Below are 16,075 nucleotides of genomic sequence, written 5' to 3'. Positions count from 1 at the left end.
TGTTGGTGTGTTATTTAATGATCGCTGCCGCTCCGCATATCAGGAATAACCACACTGTCTTCTCCATTTTTATTCACTGTTCAATTTTTTACTTTTTCAATGCATTAACACCACACTGTCAAAGATGTTACTTACTGCATGTCTCTGCTTCAATCTATACGTGTAACTTCTCTTCCAATGTTGTTTACAAACATTGCAACTTCTTTGGTGACAATACTCAGTAAATGTCTGAAGATGGCCTTGCAAGCCGAAAATTGGTTAACACAATAAAAGTAAAACTGTAGAACAAAAGCAAACTGGTGCTTTTCATTTATTACATATATTGGCCATGACATCTTGGTAGATGATTGTTGCAGTGTCTGTGTGTTTATGGGTTGCATTTTTTCATATGACTTGTCAAGCCAATGGCAGTACAGCATATCTTGCCGCAATTGTCACAAGTGTATCTGGCTGCAGAGGCAGGAGCAGTGGTAGCATTGCGAAGCTTTTTCTGCCTTAATCTGTCTAACAAGCCTTCATCGTGCTTCAATATACCAGATGATATATCATCATGCCACTCTGGTCTCATGCTAGCCCATGCCTCCCATCTGTTTGTGTCGATTCCAAAGCTCTCCATATCTCGTTTACAGGAGTCGGTGAACCTCAACACAGGACGTCCTACAGGTCTTTTGGCTATAGAGATCTCTCCAAGCATCACCTCACATGGTGATCTGTCAGGATCCATACGGTGGACGTGTCCCAGCCAGCGGAGTCGTCTCTGCTTCAGGATAGCTGAAATACTGTTGCAGTTAGTTTTAGATAGCCTGCTTCGTTGGTCACTCGGTCCTTCCACGTTACTCCGAGGATGGATCTCAGGCACCGCATGTGGAAAGCATTAAGGCGACGTTCTTGTTTGGCATAGGTAGTCCACGTTTCCGATGCATACAAAAGGATGCTGAGGATGCAAGTTTGATAGACAAGAATTTTGGTGGTCAAAGAGAGTTTGTTGTTTTTCCAAACACGTGTAGAGAGTTTGCCAAAAGTTGTCGCAGCTCTTCCGATGCGATCATCAATTTCCTTGCCAACAGACATGTTTGATTCTATAGTAGATCCAAGATAGCAGAAATTATCTACAACTTGCAGAGTAGTGCCATCTAGTGTGATATTCGGCTTTGTGTTAGTACCCTGAACCATAATTACGGTCTTACTGCTGTTTACACTCATCGAGAATAGGTGGCATGCGTGACTAAATCTTGATACTAGCTCTTGCAGCTCTTCTGCGGAGTTGGCAACAATTGCAGCATCATAAGCATACAGGAGTTCACGAGTGACTATCTCGTAGCGCTTTGTCTTACTCTTCAGAAGACTGACATTGAAAAGCCTCCCATCTTTCCTAGTACACAGATGTACTCCAACATTGCAATTCTCAAAAGCCACTTGGAGCAGACCCGAGAGGAAAATTCCAAAAAGTGTAGGTGCCAACACACAGCCATGTCTTACGCCACAGTTCATATTGAATGGTTTAGATGTACTGCCATCAAAGATTACAGAGCCACGCATATTGTCATGAAAAGATCTTATTAAAGACAGCAAAGTTGGGGGACTTCCAATTTTTTCCAGTATGCTGTAGCGTCCCTCCATACTGACGGTGTCAAAGGCTTTGTTGAGGTCAACAAAAGCCACATATAATGGCACTCTGTGTTCGCGACACTTCTCTTGTATTTGGCACAAGGTGAATATCATGTCACTTGTGGATCTGCCAGTTCGAAATCCACACTGTGACTCATGGTAGATCCGAGCAGCCAAGGTTTCCAGTCTCTTCAGGATTATCCTTGCATACGCCTTTCCAGCAATGCTCAAGAGAGATATTCCTCTATAGTTGTTACAATTATCTCTGTCGCCTTTTCCCTTATAGATTGTTACTATATTTGCATCTCGCATGTCTTGAGGTACTGTGCCTTCTTCCCAGCACAGCAGTAGGATTGGATACAATACTGGCAAAACGCAGTCAAGTTCGATGATTTCTGCTGGTAAGTTATCACTGCCTGTACTCTTGCCTAGCTTTAGACTTTTAAGTGCGAGTTTTAATTCGTCAACAGTGGGAAGATCATCAAGCTCAGACATAACTGGGTAAGTTGGTAAAGTACCCAGAGCTTCTGAAGAAATATTGACCTCTTCTGAGTATAGTTTAGCATAGTGCTGCACCCACATATCTAGCTGCTGGTTTTTATTGTTGATTGGGTCTCCATTTAGATCTTTTATTGCAGCGAACTTTCTGCTTGTTGGTCCAATGGCCTTTTTGATGCCTTGATACATGCCACTATAATCTCCTTTGTCTCGGCAGATCTGAAAAGTTTTACAAAGGTTGGTCCAATATCTATTTGCGCAATGGTGAGAAACTTGTTGTATATCTGCTTTGCAGGCCTTGTATTCAGCTATTGCTCGTTGGTCTTTAGGATTATTCATAACCTGTATGTGAGCATTACGTTTCTTGTCTATATATGGATGCAACTCACTTTCACATTCAGTAAACCAGTCACTTTGAGTCTTACCCTGCATCCCAAATGTTCCGATAGCTGTCTGCATAATATTTTCTTTAGCTAGATGCCACATATTTTCAGCGCTCTGTGCAGTTATAAATTGCTCAGGATTCAGTTTCATCTCAATTTCTTCACTGAACTTTTTGTACAGCGCATCATCTTGAATGGCTTTGGCGTTGATCTTCACTCTTCGACAAATGCTCTCAGCTGAGTGGATCTTCTTTGGTGTGAACTGTGATTTGGTCATAAATAAAGAGTGATCAGTATCACAGTCAGCACTGTGATATGTGTGGGAATTAAGGACATGACGTAGGTTGCTTCTTCTGGTTATGATGAAGTCAAGCTGATGCCAATGGCCTGAACGTGGGTGTTTCCATGTTACTTTGTGCACATCTCTGTTCTGGAAGTAAGTGTTAGTGATGCAGAGAGAAAGAGAGGTGCAAAGTTCCAGCAGTCGCTGAATATTCTCATTCATATTTCCAATGCCGTATGGGCCAATGCAGTCAGTCCAGTTGTTCCGTTTATTCCCAAGCCTGGCATTAAAGTCTCCCAGTAACATGAGTTTATCTGATCCATGAACATTCTCCAGGCATTTCTGCAGGTCTTCATAGAATATATCTTTGACTTCAGGTGGCACTTTCACAGTGGGAGCGTATGCAGAGATAAATGTGACGGGGCCTAATGTTGTCTTTAATCTCAAAGTTGTTAATCGTTCAGACATAGATTCTGGTTGTTCGCAGCAGCTGAGAAGACTGTTTCGCACTGCAAAGCTAACTCCGTGTTCACGTCTTTCTCCAATTTCTCTCCCTTTCCAGAAAAAGGTGTAATTACTTTCACGCAGGCTGCCTTCCCCAGAGAGACGAGTTTCCTGTAATGCAGCCACATCAACACGAAGACGCAGGAGTTCTCTGTTAATTATGGCTGTTTTTCTGACTGTAGGGGCAGCATCTGTAGGAGTGTCATATCTGGGTAACATAATTCTGACATTCCAGGTGGCAAATCGGGTTATTGAATAGTTGGTTTTGCTCATATGAGCTACTTTATTGTTGTTTTTTCCAGGTGTCTCAGTAACCCACCTTGTATCAAGCACTGCAAGATGCTTGCTGCTCCATACACCCATAGAAGCACAAGGTGGGGGACGGACTGGTACCTTACTGGCTGGGGGCTGCCCAGCTTGAGGCGGGCGGTAACCAGTCAGTTAGCTGCAATGGGCTATCTCACTGACGAGAGTCACCCCTGGCGCCTGCACTCACGTCCCTCAGCGCAAGGCTTAAAACCGGTAACTGTGACTCCCCATGTTGTTATCTGCACCTTTGCAGGCACAGGCGTAGTGTCCTCTCCACAGGCACTGCATCACCTGGGTTGTATTTAAAAGCCACGAATTTGCCCAGCATTCATAGCTTTCTCTCGACCCAAAATAACTGTTTCCACAGGAGTGACGGGTCACTACGTGTGGAATTGAGTGGGTTGCAGGAGTTGCCGAATTGTTCAGGTTGAACCCTACTGTCGCCTACGGTACTCCGGATCCGTTGCCCCATCCGCCAAGCATATGCACCGTACCAGAGATCTCCTCCTCCACCACAGCTGCCGTTGGGGACTTCACCCACAACCTTGGGCTAGGGTCCTGCATTAAACCCCGCAGTACTGGGATGAGAGAGATAGGAAACTGAAAGACACCCTCAGGCCTCGAAACCTAATACCACTGGGGTTGAAAAACAAGAGTTGGCCAATGGAGGTCGACAGGAAAGGAAACAGGAGGAGTCTGACACAAGTAAGTGGAAGCAATATCAGACTCAGCTCGGGGCCCCACGGGTGCCAGCCGCGAACTTCTAGATGAAGTCCCCTGGAGGTTTCATTTATTACTCCTGGTGTTCATCAGAAAGTTTTGGTATTGTTTTGCAATTGAAAATGATCATTGAATTAAGTTTAGTCCCATCAGCACATCATAAAAGGGCAACAGTGTAGCGTATTTTTTCATGTCCACTTGTTTTTATAGTCACAGTTTTAGCACCTTCCATGGCAACGGTTCTATTACTCAGCACGTCAAATGCCAGGAGTTTCACCCATATTCGCTATTGTCTTAGTTCCACACTGGTTTTCATTCAATGTTGAATAATAAAGCAATGGAAAGATAATATTTTCTCTTCATATTATTTTGGCATTTTCTGAGTTATTTTGGTTTGGTCCACATGCTAAGTTCATGATGATGCTTCATAAACCTGTAGCACCAACCAGCTCCATCCTTCTATTAATTCCATTGCCATTTTGATGGTGTCTTTAAATCCATATCAATACATCGTCTTCTAGTTTTGGCCATTTTGTATTCAGTGCTCTATTTGTACATTTAGTCTCCCTTATTTTTTTCGGTTCATCTTTATTGGCCTGACAATCATGAATGTTTTTTTTTCTGTTGTGGAGAGCTGAAATGCTGCTCAGCTGCTCTGTTTCCATGTTCTTCTTCATATGCTGTTACTTTCAATTTATAGCCCACATCATATGAATACCTTTTATTCTTTTCCATTACAAAACTAGCTACTAAAAAAAATATTGTGCTGTCACCAATAACACAAGTCACTTTCAGTTCGAGTTCACTGGCGCTGTAGTATAGGTGGTAGGGAGACAGTGTTAGCTAGCTTTTGAATACCTGCAACTCATGTTTGTCACATCAGTGCAGTGCTGCTGCCTCTTGAAACTAATGTTACCAGATAGAGATAGGTTTTCTGTGGCATCAAATTTAAGACTGGCACTAATTTTAAATCAAACACTGGGCACTTTTATATTAATATTGAATGTAAGATGCACCCAAATTTTGGAGGCAATTTCTTGAAGCAAAAAAGTACATCTTATACTCCATAAACTATGGTCTTTAATGTGCCTAACTGTTTAATGGCAGTCAAGAAATTGTTAATGGTTCTTCATTTTCTACATCAAATTTTTTTTCTTGCCTTATGAGAGAATCTTTGTACTACTATTTTCACAAGGCATGCTTCTTCTATTGGTTTATTTAAATATTTCAATCTATTTAAATGCCATTCAATATATTTCTTGTAACTACCACAAGAACTATTATAGTATATTGGGTCTAATAATTATACATTTGATTTTTCCTGTGTACTTGAGGACCCAAATTTGTCTTAAATTCCTCCTAAAATTATCCCAGGGTTTAAAATTCTGAATTAGCTGTTCCTCTTTTGGCAGTGTCTACTACCAAGTAAAGATGATTTTCTTCTTATCTTCCCTCTTCTTAGGTAATGATCTAGAAACTACTTGCAGAAAATAAGTACGGTGCACTTCTTCATCAGGTTTAAACTTCTATGAATATTTTGATCAACCCATATGAATTCCAAGTTGAAGTTCCTCTACTACATCATTTGATAGTCCATCAAAATAAAGTATCATGACTCAAGTAAAGGGTTGTAACTGTGTCACCAAGTTCGCTAACAATCTGTCACCCTGATGCTCTTCGTGATAACTTTTACTTTTATTATTTTCTTACAGTCACCTTCTCATAGTTTCTTGAAGCTGTGGACCTGCTATGCAGAAAACACCTTGTGCTATGTGACTTCTTGTCCAGCTGCAGAGGGTTGAGGGGTGTAAAAGAGCTCACTTCTATGACAACCCACTTTGAAATGATGTTACTGATTTTTAAAGAACTCTTCTGTATTTTGTTGCTGTTGGATACCAATTGCTACATTTGGTGAACAGATATCTTATTAGTCAGAACAACATTGATATGAATCTCTGAATGGGACAGAAGAAAATGACCTATTTTCTTCAGCTTCTCTCAACTGCTTCTGGGCATTGTTATTGTAGGCAGCACCTCTTGTCCTCTACCTTCCTAACCACCATCAAGCCGTGGTGCCAAAACACAAGTGACTCCTTAACAGCAGGTGGAGACACCCAGTCACAGTCATGCCTTGCTGACATTGTGTGCTTGCACATCTCACTCCAACTCTCTTCACTGATCAAACTAGCATGTGCAAAGTGCGAATTTGTCTACATGGTAACTAACTAAACATAGTTTCACACAGGCATCATTCATCTGATTGAAAGGAAGAGGTGGAACACCATGTTATACCACAAACCCCCCTTCCACCCACATCCCCCCCCCTGCCCCCGCACACACACACACACACACACACACACACACACACACACACACACACACACACATTCTCATAATGGGTGCTTCACAGGCGACCAGACACTTTGTACATATTACCTTAAATTCTTAATGTAAAAAGGAGGTAGACTCTTTGAAGACAACAATATTTAATAGGAAAAAATGTATGTAAATAATGGATCTTTATGTACAGGATGAACCTGAAGTTTACTGACAAAATGTCAGAGGTTGTTCGTTGTTCGTGGATATTTTCTGAATATTTTGGTATAAGGGACACACAATATCTGGTGACTCATCACACAGTAATTTCACTTGATATAATTTCTTAAATTATTTATCTCTGAATCTCTATTACACTGATAATTTCTGCACAACAATGGAAATTACTATGGTACTGCTGTATGTCTTCTTTGGAAACAAAATTGTTTTGTTCAGCGCTGTTGACAGCAGTAATGCCCATTTCGCATTTTGCCATCACATTTGCATTTGGTACTACTTGGTTCTGTCGTGAGTTTGTTTTTATGGCATTGTTAGTTGTACATTGACAGTGATACATTGTAATATGGGATGTTTTGCTGATTAAGAGTAGGCCAATATGCACTTTTTGTACAGTTTCTGTGAATGCAGTGGAAGAGCAATGCAATGACACTATGTTGAGCTGTTCCTATAGTAACAGCAGCCACATCAGACTAGTTTTGCATCTATCTGAGGGTTGTTTCATTATTCTGTGTTTTGTGTTGTATGTTGTGGTGAGTGTAATTACAGAGTTTTTCACTGTTATGAATGTATTTTTACAGCTACAAAGGTAACTGAGGTAACAAACTGTATAACCCATAACTATGTTAACTGAATCTTCCGCCAGTTCTTGGTAGAACAACATTATAGTAAACGAAATACTATAGAACAAAAGAAAACTAGCAGTTTTAATTTATTATAACCCTTAATTATATTATTATTCTGTAATAAGCCATCAGATACTGTGGTTCCCATACACAAAAGTCAATAATAGACTATCTGGTCAAAGTATCCAGATGTCCTTATGTAATGCAAAAGTGACCACTAGATGTCAGGAGAACCACTGTCACAATGATTGACTGGATCAGCATGACAGTGCACCAAGTCATAAAGCAGCATCTGTAAGGCAACTGTTTGTGGTCAGTAACATTTCTGAAATGGAATGGCCTGCCTTGGGTCCTGGCCTGCACTTATGAAACAGCTTTGAGATGAGTTGGAATGTTGACTTCACTCTGGAAGCCAGTGTCCAACAACACCATTTTCTCTGGTTTCGCTTCTTGAGGAATAATGGACTGTCTTTCCTCCATATCCATTTCCATAACTCTTTGAAAGTGTACCCAGCAGAGTTCAAGTAATCATAAGGGCAAAGGATGGACACACCCCATATTAATGTCCACTGATAAGTGTCTGGATACTTCTCATCAGATAGCATATGATAAGTGTTAATGCATTTTGTTCTTGCATGCTGCTATAACTATGTAACCCACTCCCACACCCTCATGAATTTTATGTGATATGGGAGCCCTTCATAAAGATCCATGAAGAAGGTTTTGCTTTAAAATTACAGGTATTGATTTCAAAGATATGAGTAGGGGCATTGCATCAAATGTTATGGGAAGTTAGGGAAGCAGCTCGGAAACAGGTTCCAGAGTAGCCAAAACTGGCTAGAATGATTATGAATGTTCTATAATATTCCAGGTAGGATATCCAAGAATATTGTAAGATTTTCTAGAATGTTCAATAACATTGTAGAATGTTCCACAGTGTTATAGAATTTTACAGGAGGTTTGGAATGTTCTAAAATTTTACAGAATGTTCAAGAATGTTTGTATTGTTTTGGAATGTTACCAGAAAAATAATGAAAATAAAAATTAAGCCAAGTGGGTCTTATTCTGTTAGTATTCAAAGAAAATATTCATGAACAACTGCCAAAATTTTGACAGTGGAATTCGCATTCACTTTATATAAACCCCCTTATTTCTTCTCCATGGATTTTAATTCCTACTCTGAATTTTTCTTTTGTTTTCTTTACTACTTGCTCAATATACAGATTGAGTAGCATCTGGGACAGGCTACAACCCTGTCTCACTCTCTTCCCAACCACTGCTTCCCTTTCATGCCCCTCGACTCAAAACTGCCATCTGGTTTCTGTACAAATTGTAAATAGCCTCTCGCTCCCTGTATTTTACCCCTGCCACCTTCAGAATTTGAAAGAGAGTACTCCAGTCAGCATTGTCAAAAGCTTTCTCTACATCTGCGAATGCTAGAAACGTAGGTTTGCCTTTCCTTAATCTATTTTCTAAGATAAGTCATAGGGTCAGTATTGCCTCATGTGTACCAAAATTTCCACAGAATCCAAACTGATCTTCCCCAAGGTCGGCTTCTACCAGTTTTTCCATTTGTCTGTAAAGGATTCGTGTTAGTATTTAGCAGCCGTGGCTTATTAAACTGATAGTTCGGTAATGTTCTCATACATCTTGCTCAGCAGATGGTAGAGTTTTGTCAGGGCAGGCTCTCCCAAGTCTGTCAGTTGTTCTAATGAAATGTTGTCTACTCCCGGGGCCTTGTTTCGACTTAGGTCTTTCAGTGCTCTGTCAAACTCTTCATGCAGTATTATATCTCCCATTTCATCTTCATCTACATCCTCTTCCATTTCCATAATATTGTCCTCAAGAACATTGCCCATGTATAGACCCTCTATATACGCCTTCCACCTCCCTTCTTTGCTTAGAACTGGGTTTCCATCTGAGCTCTTGATATTCATGGAAGTGGTTCTCTTTTCTCCGAAGGTCTCTTTAATTTTCCTGTAGGCAGTATCTAACTTACCCCTAGTGATATACACCTCTACATCCTTACATTTGTCCTCTAGCCATCGCTGCTTAGCCATTTTACACTTCCTGTTGATCTCATTTTTGAGACGTTTGTATTCCTTTTTGCCTGTCTAGTTTACTGCATTTTTGTATTTTCTCCTTTCATCAATTACATTCAATATCTCTTCTGTTACCCTAGGATTTCTATTCTTTTCACTTACTTGATCCTCTGCTGACTTCACTATTTCATCTCTCAATGCTACCCAGTCTCCTTCTACTGTATTTCTTTCCCCCTTCTTGTCAATCGTTCCCTAATGCTCTCACTGAAATTCTCTATAACCTATGGTTCTGTCAGTTTATCCAGGTCCCATCTCCTTAAATTCCCACCTTTTTGTAGCTTCTTCAGTTTTAATCTACAGTTTATAACCAATAGATTGTGGTCAGCTTCCACATATGCCCCTGGAAATGTCTTACAGTTTAAAACCTGGTTCCTGAATCTCTGTCTTACCATTATATGATCTATCTGATACTTTTTAGTATCTCCAGGCTTCTTCCATGTATACAACCTTCTTTGATGATTCTCGAACAAAGTGTTAGCTATGATTAAGTTATGCTCTATTGAAAATAGTACCAGTTGTAACATTATAAATATATGCAATTTGCATGGACGATAAAACTTTTTTGCACAGTTATTTATTACAGAGTTACTGAAAAAAAACGATATTATTTTTTGTGCAGAGAAGGCAGTTACACCATGGATGGGGTCACAGCCTATCCCATGATCATGATCATGTTAAGCAATAAGGGCTAGTGTAGAGCACTTGAGTTGTAGGTGTTTTGATCCTATTGTTTGGCAAGGAGACTGGGTGAGACCAGGCTGTTTGACTGATGAAACTCCTACAAGTTGCAATGGGCAGGGCATTATACGTAATGAGGAACCATTACCACAGGAATTTCTGTATGTGTGTGGTGTTGCTGACATCTACAGCAGACAATATCACACTGTATGTAGGGTCATTCCATATCAAGTGGGCCAACTTTAGGAATTATCCCCACTTGATCATCTCCAATTTGAACTAAACAAAGGTTCTGCAGAATTTGAGCATAAGATACAAATAAATTAAAATTTTAGAATGCTTTCATAGGAGGGCCATAAAATGTGTGAATTCTATGGCAGTTTTGGTCTAATTTAACCTGGCCTAAAATGCAACTAGTAATTGTGTTACGAAACTACTTGGGTTAGATATACAACTTGCACTCTCCACATCATTAAAATTTCAGGGCTGAGTCAGTCACTTTTTTATGCTATATGAGGTCAAATTGAAGAAAAATCAAGCATGATAATTTTTCAGTGATTTTATGATGGCAGTAACTTGGGAGAAACAAATAATATTGAGTGTCATTTAGCAGACATAAAAGTCTTCTTAGTATGGCACTGTGTCCTAATGTAAGAAACTGTACTGGAGAAACCAAAGTTTGGCCATGGTTACAGTGGTCTTCTTCTGTGTTACTGGCATGCTTTAAGAGTCACTTATATTCCACCATTACTACTCACTGAGCATGAAATTGTGTCACTGTTTTAAAACGAAATCATTGTTATAATTGGTCTATTAGGGCAGAAAGAGTGGGAAATTCATTATAATAGGTTATTACGATGAAGGGAGTGGGGATCTGCTGATATCTATTGCTTCTTGCATTGTGTGTCATGATCAGTGGTCATCGATGAATGAGTCATGGGCTTCTGTTTTCCTCCTGCTGGATGCAAGTTGTGCAGCTGCATTACTCTCTGGTAGCACTCACATCTCAGATGCTAAGGACACTTAGTCAGAATGGGGCAAGCCCTGAGACCGTCCTCTCTATTCATGTTGTTATGGAGTTTTTGAATTTTGATGGCTCCTTTGAGCTTGCATTTTAGCTAACCCGCTTGCTTGGCTAGTTTACTATTTTTGTTAAATTTTATTTCCTTGCTGGAATCTTGCTGATGTTTGAGCACTGCAGGCCCATGTTCTTGTATACGTGTTGCTACTGGACTGCTGGGATCACTGACATATACTTCTCCACACTCACATTCCATCTGGTACACACATGCATTGTGTAAAGCATCTGCCTTGTCCCTGGTTGAGTCTAGCACATCCTGGATCATGAGGCTGTTGTAGAAGATGGACTGGTATCCAACCTGGCAAAGGCATTTGCCAATCCAGTCAGTGACATATTTCACACAGGGTAAGTGTGTTGTCAGCTGCAGTTTGTTCATATTTTTCCTATGTTGTTTTCGTTTGTTCATTAAAAAATGGGTGGCTCAATTTATGGTCATAACCATTGACGAAGAACATTGTTCACAACCTTTCGAGCTTATGTGCTATGTTTTGAGCATTACATGAGTGATGTACACAGATAACCCGTGAATGGATAACTGACTCCTTCTGCAGTGGGTGGCAGTAGGATGGGGCGTGCAAATACCTGCCCATATGTGTGGGCTTCTGATATAACCTGTGTCCCACTGTGACCTCCATTGTGCTACATACTTCCACAGCTAGGAATGGAATTGTGCAACTCTCCTCTACCACAAGTGTGATCTGTATCTTCCTGTGTCTTTTATTCAAATATCTGTGAAACCTGTGTAACTCCATTTCACCATGAGACAATATAGTGAATGTATTGTCCACATATCTGAACTGGCATCATGGGTGTAAGGGATTGAAACAAAGTGCCTTTGCTTTGAAGGCCTCCATAAATATGTGACTGTGAACAGAGACAGGGGAGATCCCATTGCTATGCCGTATGTCTGCCCATAGTAATTTCTTTGCCATTTGAAGTACCGGTATGTTGAAGACAAACATAATGTCGCATATGTCTGTTGGGACATGCTCTTGTAATGCAAAAAGATTCATTTATGGCACATTTGTGAATAGTTACTTTACTTCCAACCTGATCAAGATGTCCACAAGTAAAATTGTTTCTTCTTTTATACTTTCTATAAAGTGTGTCAAGTTCTTCACATAAAAGTTTGTTTTGCCAACCAGATGTCTTAATTTTCAGGCTAGATACTTTGCCTTATTATATGTAGGTGACTTGATTCCATTCACAGTTGGCCTTAATGGATCATTTTTGTTGTGTATTTTTGGCACTCCATAAATTCTAGGAGCAATTTGTACTCTGGGAATGGCTGTGTCAGCATCAACTTTTGAGTCCTTGATTGAGGTCTGTGTCTTTCAAATCACCTTGTCCATTGGGTCCAACCTTAGTTCATTGTAGATGGGACCATTTAATAATTTTTTCACTTTGTCTTCATACTGCATAGTGTCCAAGATAACAGTGCTTTTAATGTCATAATATTGTGGTTCCTCTTCAGTTGTGTGATAGCTGCCCTTTCCTTGTGGCTGAGGTTATGGTTCAGTGGCTTGGCACGTAGGAAGGTTCAAGTGGTTTCCTGCCTAATTTTCTCAGCTTCTTTTGTGGAAATGTGCTGGAGTGCTGCTTCCACAGACTCAGTGATCTTTTCTGTAGAGATCCACTCAGGTGTGACAATGAAGTTTAGTCCGTTAGCCAGTGCTTCTGTGGCTGAATTACTGTTAGAATGAGATGAGAGGTTTATCACTGTTTGGGATGTATTGTCTTTCTCAGTTTGATCCTCTTCCAAGTCACCATCTAGAACTTTCACTTGTTCTGCATATTCTTCTCCAGTGAGATCCAACAAATCTTGCTTAAGTATCATATCTTGCATTCGAAATTTGCTGTTTCCGAAATTGTTTCCATCAAAAAATAGAACTCTATATTTGCTGTCATGTTCTTCATATATCTTTACAGTCCAAGCTGATGAACAGAAATATAAAAATGCTTGCGTAGTAGTTACATTCTAAACTTCCAACTATTTACTTTCCATCTCTGGGTGTTGGATACATTTCAAACTGTAGCATGTGCAGCTCGTGCAACAATTAAATCCTGAAAATTATGGCCAGTCCCTTCAATTTTGCATCACAATGCAGCAAGCACTTGAGGATGAACATTTCGCTCCCAAGCTGATACTCAGGGATGATGGTGCATCAGTGACATTCATTGAAGGTTAATGTTTCCTTTACAAGTCACAGACAAAGCTGTGTGGGTGGTTATTCTTATGTGAAAAGACCGTGATGGGTACATGATACCTTGATATGTTGCAGTTGTAGTTGTTTCTGCAACTGACTGCTGACTCAGAGAATTTCATCTTCCAATAAGATGGGGTACACACCCATTGGAGCATCAATGTTCATTGCTACCTAAATGATGAACTCCCGCATCAGGCTTAGTGGTGTAAATGATGTGGCTCTGTTTCCTTGTGGCCCCCCACCAACACCCAAAAGGTTGCTTGGCCTAATGCCTTGCCTTGTAACCTTTTCCTTTGGCGATATATTACAGACCATGTTCACATATCCCCACTACCAACAACGCTGGAATAGCCCAGAAACACATCAGTGTTGATGTGAGCTAGTATCACCTGTGAGTTTTTGTACTAAAAGGTTCCTTTCTTATTGCAAGATCAATGTGCATGTCAGAATTTTTCACTCACCTGTGACGTAATTGTTTACAAAAAGAGCAAAGGTTGGTCCTCCTCATGTTTCTCTTTTATAAATATGAATATATTTAAAAACAGGTGTTGTGGTCAGTAGAGATGAGTGGATAGGCTCCTGTTTTTGCTAGGTCCCCAGTCATTTTCGTGGCTTTTGGAGGGTCATGAGGGAAGTAAAAAGTGTGTATATCTACATCAACATCAATACTCCACAAGCCACCTGACAGTGTGTGCTGGAGAGTAGTTTTGGTACCACTAACTAACTCCCTTTCCCTGTTCCACTTACAAATGACACATGGGAAATATGATTAATGGCAAGCCTCTTTATTATCATTAATATCTCCAACTTTTTCATCTTGGTTATTTCACAAGATGTATGTGGAAAGAAGTAATATGCATAGCATATCAAACACCTGTTCTGAATCCTGTTTCGTCATTGTTATGAGTGTTAATATTACATAGACTGTTAACCAAAGCTGTTCAATCTCAGCTATTTAGCTTTCAGGGGAGAGAGGTGACAGCATAAAGTTCCTGGAACCAGATTGTGCATGTGTGTCCTGGATTAAAAAGTGAACCTCTCTTGTCTGCCTATTAGAGTGAGGGTATATGATCCCGTTGGTGGTGGTCTGTCCACTATAGTTAAGCTCAGTGGTACCTTTCCTGCTAATAAAGAGGGGTAGACTGTGTACCTGTTTAATATCCTACCAACAGTTGACACTGATAGTGGCTTGGATGTAGTACTGTTCATGAGAGAAAAACACCACAAGAATTGTGAAAGGCATGCCACATGGGCTCAGCTAGTCACAACAGTGGGCTAAACAATTAGCTACCACTCAGTATCAAATAGTATGCTACAGGAGCTCTTTCAAATATTGCCTAGTTGCTATTTGGAAACTGACTTGGCTGTGGACTTGGATGTTCTGATTACTATTATTGATATTCCTTCCATGTTTTGCTCGTGATATACTTCAATATATTTGCTTGACGTTACCAAAGTTTGGGGAAATCTAGAATAATATGAAATATAGAAGGAAAAAATTCAACACCCAAGATCACTGACTATAACTTTAACTTTGATGACCAATTTTGGCAAACTGAGTTGCCACCATCAGATCTTATGCAAGTACACCTCAATGAATCTCCTTCATCTGTAAAGTATTCCACGCCACGTCGTAATAAGTCATTCCAGGAACATGAAGTAAGTGATACATTGTCATCTCAAGTATAAAACAAAGTTTACATTAATGTCAGGCATATTGCACTGACTATGCGAGCTCATGTTCATACAACAGTCAAATGAAGAGTGAGATCCAAAAGCCAGCACACAAAAAGTATGTACTATCACCATATAAATCTGTGATAGTGAACAGACAGAAGTACATTTAAACGTATCATTTTTGTTGCATATTTCCAAGTGCAGGCTGAAAGTATTTCAACTCTAGAATATACAGGGTGATTCAAAAAGAATACCACAACTTTAAAAATGTGTATTTAATGAAAGAAACATAATATAACCTTCTGTTATACATCATTACAAAGAGTATTTAAAAAGGTTTTTTTTTCACTCAAAAACAAGTTCAGAGATGTTCAATATGGCCCCCTCCAGACACTCGAGCAATATCAACCCGATACTCCAACTCGTTCCACACTCTCTGTAGCATATCAGGCGCAACAGTTTGGATAGCTGCTGTTATTTCTCGTTTCAAATCATCAATGGTGGCTGGGAGAGGTGGCCGAAACACTATATCCTTAACATACCCCCATAAGAAAAAATCGCAGGGGGTAAGATCAGGGCTTCTTGGAGGCCAGTGATGAAGTGCTCTGTCACGGGCTGCCTGGCGGCCGATCCATCGCCTCGGGTAGTTGATGTTCAGGTAGTTACGGACAGATAAGTGCCAATGTGGTGGCGCTCCATCCTGCTGAAATATGAATTGTTGTGCTTCTTGTTCGAGCTGAGGGAACAGCCAATTCTCTAACATCTCCAGATACTGTAGTCCAGTTACAGTAGCACCTTCGAAGAAAAAGGGACCAAAAACTTTATTGGCTGAAATGGCACAGAAAA

The 16,075-nt window shown here is 40.2% G+C and overlaps 1 protein-coding gene across 1 annotated transcript in view; it reads left to right on the top strand.

The window, feature by feature from the left end:
* The window catches only part of LOC126484551 (serine/threonine-protein phosphatase 2A activator-like), a 340,077-nt gene that overhangs the window by 191,852 nt on the left and 132,150 nt on the right, over window positions 1–16,075 (top strand). The window lies entirely within an intron of this gene.

This window comes from Schistocerca serialis, chromosome 6, assembly GCF_023864345.2.
Source record: "Schistocerca serialis cubense isolate TAMUIC-IGC-003099 chromosome 6, iqSchSeri2.2, whole genome shotgun sequence".
NCBI classification, from domain to species: domain Eukaryota; kingdom Metazoa; phylum Arthropoda; class Insecta; order Orthoptera; family Acrididae; genus Schistocerca; species Schistocerca serialis.
This window is presented reverse-complemented; position numbering and strand designations above follow the sequence as displayed.